The sequence below is a fragment of the Oryctolagus cuniculus genome, chromosome 15, assembly GCF_051225735.1.
Source record: "Oryctolagus cuniculus isolate XC-2025 breed Fujian yellow rabbit chromosome 15, ASM5122573v1, whole genome shotgun sequence".
Lineage (NCBI taxonomy): Eukaryota > Metazoa > Chordata > Mammalia > Lagomorpha > Leporidae > Oryctolagus > Oryctolagus cuniculus.
In genome coordinates, this window is record NC_142881.1 from 48,552,464 (window position 1) to 48,561,990 (window position 9,527).

Sequence of the window (9,527 nt, forward strand, 5' to 3'; positions counted from 1 at the left end):
TTCAGACCTTAGTGGAAATGCTTCCAGCTTTTCCCCATTCAATCTGAAGCTGACTGTAGGTTTGTCATACATTGCCTTGAATGTGTTATGTTCCCATTTTTGTAAGGTTTTTGCCATGAAAGGATGCTGTCTTTTATCAAATGCTTTCTATGTATCTATTGAGATAATCATATGGCTTTTAGTCCTCATTTTATTGATTAGATGTATCACATTTATTGATCTACATATGTTGAATCATTTGCTTATATTGAACTATTTATCACTGGACAAATTTCACTTGGTCATGGTGAAGATAATTTTAATATGGTGTTCAATGATTCTTTCTTTTTAAGGAATTATTTTATTTATTTGAAATACTTACAGAGAGAGGTAGAGTCAGTGAGAGAGGTCTTCCATTCCGGTGGTTCACTCCCCAAATGACCACAATGGCCAGAGCTGAGCCAATCTGAAGCCAGGAGCCAGGAGCTTCTTTCAGGTCTCCCAAAAGTGTACAGGGGCCCAAGGACTTGGGCAATATTCCACTGCTTTCCTAGGCCATAGCACAGAGCTGGATCAGAGAAGGGGAGCCAGATCTAGAACTGGCACCCATATGGGATGCTGGTGCTGCAGACTGGGGCTTTAACCCACTGCTCCACAGCACTGGCCTCTCACTGATTTTTAATTCTCCTTGACAACACCTTGAGATCTTCTCTCTTCTCAGACCTCCAGGACATCCAATCGATTATCATGCTCCGAAGACAAAATATCCATTCCCCTAGAAAATATGTATTTCTTTTCCTTTTTTTTTTTTTATAAAAACACAATACAAATAACTTAATTATGTAAAAAAGCAGGCGAGGTTTTTCCACACCCAAATGAAAAACATTACAAAAGATGTTCCATTAGCATCTACCACATTTCTCTCATTTTCCTCATTAACCTATCAGAAGATTCTCTCTAATTGAGTTTTCCTCCTAGCTCTCATCTTTTATAGTCCTCTTGTTTATTATGCTGTTTTCTTTCTATGCTCACCACCTTGCTGATAATCTCTACTTTTTATCTGCAAATATAGATACACTAAAGCATTCAAAATATATTGTTCCAATCTGAACCTTATCTCTGATTTCCAGATTTAGGATTACCTACTGCACTTAAATTCCATAAGCTTTGATTATCTGTTGATTAGAAAAGCACAGTTACAGAGAGAGACAGAAAGAGAAGAGATATATATATAGAGAGAGATTTGAACTATTTTCGATCTGCTGGTTCACTCCCCAAATGGCCTCAACAACAAGGGTCAGTGGCCAGGATGAAGCCAGATGCCTAGAACTTTATCCAGGTCTCCACATGGGTCCAAGGGCCCAAGTAGATGGACCATCTTCAGATACTTTGCTAGGAGCATTTTCAGACGGCTGGATCAGAAGTGGAACAACCTGGATCCAAACATGTGCTAACATGAGATGCCGCAAAAATCTCAAGTGGCAGTTTATTCCACTTCACCATAACACTGGCCCCTGCACTTGAATTTCTAATTGTCATTGCAAACTTATTTAGGTCCAAAACTGAACTCCTGATAACTCCTGATATCTAGACGTGATCTTTGGCCAAAATCATTATTCTATAGCTCAACAGGAAATAACTCTATCTTTCCAGTTCCTAGGGAAAAAAAAAATTGGTGTCGACTTTGACATATCACTGTCTCTACCATGCCACAACCAATAAATAAACAATTCTTATGAGTGCTATCTTCAACCAACAGCCAGAATTTGCCCACTTATTACCATCTGTACCAAAACTACCCTAATCTAAGTCATAATCATCCTTCAAGTGTATAAATGTCATAACCTCCTTTACCTGTTTCAACCTTATTATCCTATAATCTACTCTCTATACAGATGCAAAGCAATCTTCATGAAATGTAACCAGATGATGTTACTCAAATCACTCTGGTGGCACATTTCTCTATCACAGTAATAACCAAAGTCGTTAAAATGACAAATGAAGCTCCATACAATCTAGCTTCATATGTTATTTCTCCTCCCATTTATAATTCTGCTTTAGTCACACTGGCTTTCACATTCTTTTCAAACACACTAAGGTCTCTTTCATAGAGTCCTTTATAAATTCCATAGATTTATACATATTCACATGGCTCAGTTTCAGGTCTTTTTTCTAATGCTCACTGCAGCATTCTCTGCCTCTAAGTACTTTTCTAACCACAGTACATCTAAGATAATCCCGCTGTAACCACTGGTATTCCTTTTTCCACTGCCATGATGTAACTGTATCAATAGCATTTTGATGCTATTATTTATTAGTTTACATTAATGTTTGAACAGAAAGGTAATCACCACTATCCTAGAAAAGCAGGGAAGAAATTCTGAACACAGGTTCAGAGTTAATGAGTTCAGGTTAATGAGCACTTGATATTAGGAAATGTATGAGAAAGGAAAAAAAATAACTGCAGAACATTAAAAAAAATCTGAAAAGATGTTTTGACTTGATACTTATCTGCTGGAATTCATTTTTTAAAGTTGCAAATCATATATTTAAAAAATTAGATCCTAAAAGCCAATACTATAGAGCACTAGCCCATAAAGCTTATTCTTACAGTTACCTCCATTTCCCAGTGTTTATTTATGAACAAAAAAATTCTAGAATGGCCTTCTGGTTTTGTAATAAAAGTAATTTGGTGTAAAGAAAAGCTAACATATTATGTATCTGACTTCATTAACAATTCTGAGAGTGGCCTTTCATGTGAATTATTTTTTATAAATTGCAACTAGGAAGACTTCTTGCTATTTGTGCAACTGGCAAGCAATCACATTCTTAAATATTGTACAAATAAACATGGTTGAATATAAAATGCACTTGACATGAATCAAATGTGCCAACAGTTAAGCACAGCTAAGAAGGTCCCCATTCATGCAGTGCAAACTGGCGTAATACTTGGTGGGGAGACCTCACATTCCTCCACACCTGGCTTCTGCTGATGATAATAAGCCAGATTCTCCTCAGCAGGGCTGCTACTTGCCAGGTTGCTAGAAATACAATTTTATAATGAGTACATTTATCTTAGGGGTTTCTGAAAGTACCTCAATGTGCTTTCTACCTTTCCTTGTTACTTGGCATCACTACAATGTTTCTTCCAAGAAGAAATCTAATTCCTAGATTGTATCAATGAGATAAAAAAGGGCAAATTTCACAGAAATTAGGGATAGCCTCATTAAAAGTGATGAGGAGAGAATGTTAAATTCTGGTGGCAAAATCTTAAATATCAATGTATGTCATGTGGATCACAGTGGTCAAAAGGAAAAAATCATTTCCTGTCTGTTACCCCTCATACATTCTCAAAATTTTGGGGACAATTCTACTAAAAAGTTAATTCTTTGCAGTGTAATCATCCATTCAGAACCTAAAATGTCAATGTCAATTGCAACAGATTTGCAAGAGTAACTAAATGTTTACATTTCAGTAAGAAGATTCAAAAGACAGACTGGCATTGTGATGTAGTGGGTCAAGCCTCTGCCTGCAACACCAGCATCCCATACAGGTGCCAGTTCATGTTCTGGCTGCTCCACTTATGATCCAGCTCCCTGCTAATGGCTGGGGAAAACAGCAGAAGATGACCCAAGTGTTTTGGTGCCTCCTGAAATGGGAGACCTGGAAGAAGCTCCTACCTTCTGGTTTCAGCCTGGTCCAGCACTGGCTATTACAGCCATCTGGGGAGTGAATCAGTAGATGCAAGATTTCTTTCTCTCTGTCTCTTTCTCTCTCTCTCTCTCTCTCTCTCTCTCTCTCTCTGACTCTCCCTTTCTCTGTACCTTTGATTTTTAAATAAATAAATAATTAAAAAAATAAAACTCAAAAGAGGAAATCTGAAAGTAGACATTTTGTTTCTCCTAGAGCCAAAGGTGAGAACTGAATTGAACTGAATTTTATAAAAGAAAAGAAAAAAACTTCACTTTACTTTAATAAGTTTTGAGGACATGGCTAGGAAAGAAGCACTTTTTCTTTTAGCAGTTTTTTGAAATTATATGACTGCAGAACATTTAACTTTTCAAATAGCATCTTTTTATTTAGACTTGATTGCAACCAAAAGCATAGTTAGCAAGAAAAAAAGAGAGACTGGAGTCAGAGTCCCTATGATTTAACGAGTTATTTTGAAGAAATAACTCAGTATCTCTGAGCCTCAATTTCTCAATCCTTAAGATAGAGGTAAAGTTTCTTAAAATACAAATTACTAACAAATAAAATGAATGCATTGTGTTTTACACAGTGTTTCAATAACAGAAATATCCATAGTGTCTAAGAAATAGCTACTGGTGTTAGCTAGTAACATTAATGAATGTTAGCAATGAAATTCGTTTCCATTTTTCATGTTATTGATTAAGACAAAAATAATGAATGGCTGGTTGACTGTATGTCATTCAAATGGACTATTATTTACAAGACAACAAAAGGATAAGAAAGAAAACGAGTTCTCCATAGGAAGCACACATTTGTGGGTCCTGATTCTATGTTCTCACCATCATCTCAATTACTACCATCCAGCTAATCCATATTAACTCTTAGAAGGAGAAGCCACCTTTGCCACTGAAAGCATAAACTGGCCTCAGCTCGATCTCTACTCAATTTTGTTGTAGAAGATTGCCTTTGAAATTCACACCTTAGTTTTCTAATAGATTAAATAACCTCCAAGGCACTTCCCTGAACTTAAATTCCAACACTTTATGATTCTGTGCATAGGTGCAGTTCAGTATCAAGGACAAACATCCATTGAACAGTCTGATGTATCAGTAGGAGCAGGTGCCTCCATGCTGATGAGTGCAGATGTGGAGAGATGACCTCCATCTGGAAGGTCAGCATGTCTTTTTCCCAACAGAGCCCTATGTAAATGGCTGTTTGTTTGCATTTCTCAGTAGCCTCCCTTAGCAAATCTTGAACAGCAAGGTCAAGAAAAAAAATACACATTATCACAGACCCCTCAAATTTCAGTACCTGCAACCAAGACTAGGGAATTGATAGGCTCCACAGTCCTATTCTGAGGTGGTCCTATGCTACAGCAACTTCATGCTCTTATCTCCAGGCACAAGATGCTCAATTTTGAAATGACCCAGTTCTATTTCTTCCTTTCAGCTCACTTATATCATCAAATTTGTTATTTTGAATTTGATACTTAATGTCAAAAGAAATGTCAGAGGACATGGAGATCCTATCTACATAAATTATGTCAAATAATACAGGGCCAGCAGACTGTTGGTTCACATTAATATGTCAGGAATATGGGATATGCACATTCTGTCAGCCTTATTTTCAAAATACAAGCGTAATTTAACAATTTATCTCCAATTACAAGCCACAATCATTTTTTGCTCATACAATTTTTTCTACTCACAGCAGATATGATCACGAGCATTTTTGCTCAAAAGACTTACCAGAAGACTTACCATTAGCTACAAAGTTCACATAAGATCTAGCCTCTAGTTTCCTTTCAGATTATTCCATGCTTCTCTCCTCCTTTTCTACTCTACTCTAACCACCACAATCTTCTATCTCATCAAGATGTGAATTACTCTCCTACCAGAGTGGCTTCTAGCGACTATTCCGTCAGTCACTGATGGCATATTACCTAATTTCTGTCCTTATCTATGCTCAACTCTCACTTTATCAGTACTAACTATTTAATATAAACTTTCTTTTCATCTATCCATTTGACTAGCTTAATTATTTTCCAAAGTGTGCATGACATTATATCCCATATTTTGTGATTGCTTGCCCTATCTTGTAAGTCTCCAAAGTCAGAAATTTTGTGTAGTTTCACCACTGTATCCTTAGTGCTGGGTAGACAGCATGAATTTATATTAGTACTGAATTTGCTCTAAGACTGAAAAAGTCTATTACTGCTGTCTTTAATATATCTAAGTAAATCAAAACAAAAAGATATTAGTAATATGAATCATATGCTATTAAGCATATGTATTTCTTCTTTTTCTTTTCTTTTCTTTTTTTTTCTTTTTTTTTTTTTTTTTTTTTTTTGACAGGCAGAGTTAGACAGAGAGAGAGAGTGACAGAGAGAAAGGTCTTCCTTTTTCCATTGGTTCACCCCCAAGTGTCCGCTATAGCTGGTGCTGCGCCAATCCGAAGCCAGGAGCCAGGTGCTTCCTCCTGGTCTCCCATGTGGGTGCAGGGTCTGAGCACTTGGGCCATTCTCCACTGCCTTCCTGTGCCACAGCAGAGAGCTGGACTGGAAGAGGAGCAACCAGGACAGAATCCGGCACCCTGACCGGGACTAGAACCCCGGGGTGCCGGCGCTGTAGGCGGAGGATTAGCCTAGTAAGCCGTGGCGCTGGCCAAGCATATGTATTTCTGAAGCAAGGCTGAGTCACAGCAAGCATAACCTTCCCATATTAAATGCATACATAAGAAATCCAAGTGAGTTCAAAGGCTGACTGATAAGCTGCAAACACTACACATAAATACAGACAACTACTCATAAATACAGACATCCCTCTTCATCATTTCTTATCACCTAATTAAGCATTCTTCTGAGAAAATGATGAAGATCATCAGCATGATGATGAAGCACCAATGATGATGTCAATATATAAAGAGAGAAATCCTTGGATATTTTTTTCTCCCAAAGTTAGAAACCAAGTACACCTTTTCAAATAAGAATATTTACTTTCAAATATCTATAAGAAAGTTAATTATAAATTTACACATCTTTTCACATCTATTTAAAATTTATATATACTGAGGGATTTTTCTTTTTTACAATATCGGTAACTTTAGTTGAAAAACTCTGAGTTACAGAGAATGAATGTGATCCATTTTCTTGTACTGACAGTCACCAGCTAAGACTATGTGAAATTCAAATTTTCACCTCAAAAAAATAATTGTTTCCCCTAATAATTTATGAAATTCAGGATTATCACAAAACAGCTCACTAAGTACACATTTTAATATTATCTAATGAAAATGGCCTTGTTTACAGTCTGAGATGTTCTGATCACTGTGTTCAGAGAAATCTTGCTTAAAATCTATGAGGTATACTCAACTACATTTTCTCCGTCAATGTTAGAGAAAAGAAATTTGACTGCCTTGACTTGATACGTATATACATGTATTGAAATGTCACACTGCAGTCCATAAATATAGTTAATAACAATTATTAATAACTTTTTAAAAAATCAGACTCTGGGATTATTACTTAATTTTGTGATGCTACCTCAGCCTACATCAAAAGTATACTGATAGTTAATGCACCTAAATCCATAAAGGAAAAAACACATAAAAGTTGTAAAATTAAATATAATTTCCTTCTCCAAGTTATATTTAAAATAAATGACTTTCTATACATTCAAGTTTTCATTAGTTTGTTTAAAGAGTGATGTAAGAATTGGAGTTAGGTCTTCTTTAAATGTCTGATAGAATTCAGAAGTAAAGCCATCTGGTCCTCAGCTTTTCTTTGTCAAGAGGTTATTTATTACTGATTCAATTTCTGTCTTGGTAATAGGTCTGTTTAGGGCTCAATTTAGATAGGTTGTATGTTTCCAGGATTCTATCCATTTCTTCTAGGTTTCCAAGTTTGCTATCATACAGCTCTTTGTAGCAATTTCTGGTGATTCTTTTTATTTCTGTGGTGTCTGTAGTTACATTTCCTTTTTCATCTCCAACTGTATTGATTTGGGTCTTTTTTGTTGTTGTTGTTAGTTGGGCCAATGGTACATCAATTTTGTTTATTCTTTCAGAAAAACAGCTCTTTGTTTCTTGATATTATAAATTTTTTGGTATCAATTTTGTTTATTTTTTTTCTAATTTTAATTATTTCTCTTTTCCTACAAGTTCTGGGTTTGGTTTCATGTTGTTTTTCTAAATCCTTGAGACACATTGATAGCTCATTTCTTTTGTATTTCCAATTCTTTGATGTAGGCACCAATTGCTATAAATGTTCATCTTAACATTGCTTTTGCTGTATCCCATACATTTTGCTATGTTGTATTGTCATCTTCATTTCTTTCCAGAAAGTTGTTGATTTCTCTTTTGATTTCTTCAATGACACAATGTTTATTCAGGAGCATGTTGTTCAATCTCCATGTGTTTGCGTATGTGCTAGAGATTCTTGAGTTGCTGATTTCCAGCTTCATTGCACTGTGGTCTGAGAAGATGCATGGTATGATTTCAATTTTTTTGAATTTGCTGAGACTTGCTTTATGGACTAGCATGTGGACAAGCCTAGAGAAAGTTTCATGCACTGGTGAGAAGAATGTGTATTTTGCTATTGTAGGATCAAAAGTTCTCCTTCACCGATTCTGTTGTTAAGGCTTTCCACTGCATTCTCTACTTTTTTTTTTCTATTGAATTCTTCATTTCCAAGATTTCTTTTTCATTTGTCTTTTGATCTCAACTTTGTGGGAGAAATTTTCTTTCATGTCACATATGGATTTCATTAGTTCATGCATTTGCTTCTAAGTTATCCTAAGTTCAATTTTTTTCAATTCCATTTCTGGCATTTCTTCAATCTCATTATCTTCACAATCTAATACTGAAATATTGGGTTCTTTTGGGGGCATCATGTTGTCTTCCTTATTCTTGTTTCTTGAGTTGGTGCATTTGTTATTTGGCATTTGTGTAGATCCTCATTGGTTTCTTCTTTGTTTTTTCCCTGTGGTATCTCTTACCTTTGTACTATGCCTTTGCAGATGGTAGAATGTCTTCTTCACCCAGTGAATACCTAGTGGCATGAGGTGGGTGAGGCCAGGGAGCTCTGTTCAGATATCTAAGGTGAAGGGTGTGTCTGAGGTGACACACCCAGGTTGTTGTGGTAAATTTTTTTTTTTATCAGAGGGGAGGTATGTTCTTAAGTGTTGGCATAGACTCAGCTGAATTCCTCTCCTCAAAGAAGACAAGTGCCTGGACCCAGGGGGTAGTATATTATTCATCTGCTCTGCCACATGGACCACACAAAGGATCTGTGCAATCCTCAGCATAAGCTAAGATTTCCCAGTAATGTCCCTCCCCAGGCAACCAAGTAGCCCTGAGCATGGGGAGCCCATCACAGTGACTGCTCAAAGTCCCAGCCCCTCCTGAGTCCTCCCATCCAGCCTCAGTGTTTTCACAGTCCCAGCACACAATCCTCCCAGTCATGAGCACCCAGCCCCATCTCTTATTCCCACCAGACTGAGTCTCCGCTTGGCTGGTTCCTGGGTGCAGACACAGGCTGGCAGCAGCTGTTATGGATGTCTGTAATGGCATCTGCTCTTTATCAGCTTATTACAGAACACAGTTCTGGGGTGATCAGGGAGAGAGAAACGTGCCCACCCACCTTTTTCTTTCTCCTCTAGTTTGGCAGGTACACTATCCCCAATGTGTCTCCAACCCAGATTCCCTGTAGGCTCTTCCTGCAGCTTTTTCACCAAAGGTTTGAGCTGTGGCAGCCTGGTCTCCCTTACTCTTCAATGCTGCTACAGAGGCTCTCGGCTGTTGGGGTCCTGAGTTATGCCATCCACGCCCTCCACAGAGGTCCAATGTGTCCCTATCATTTG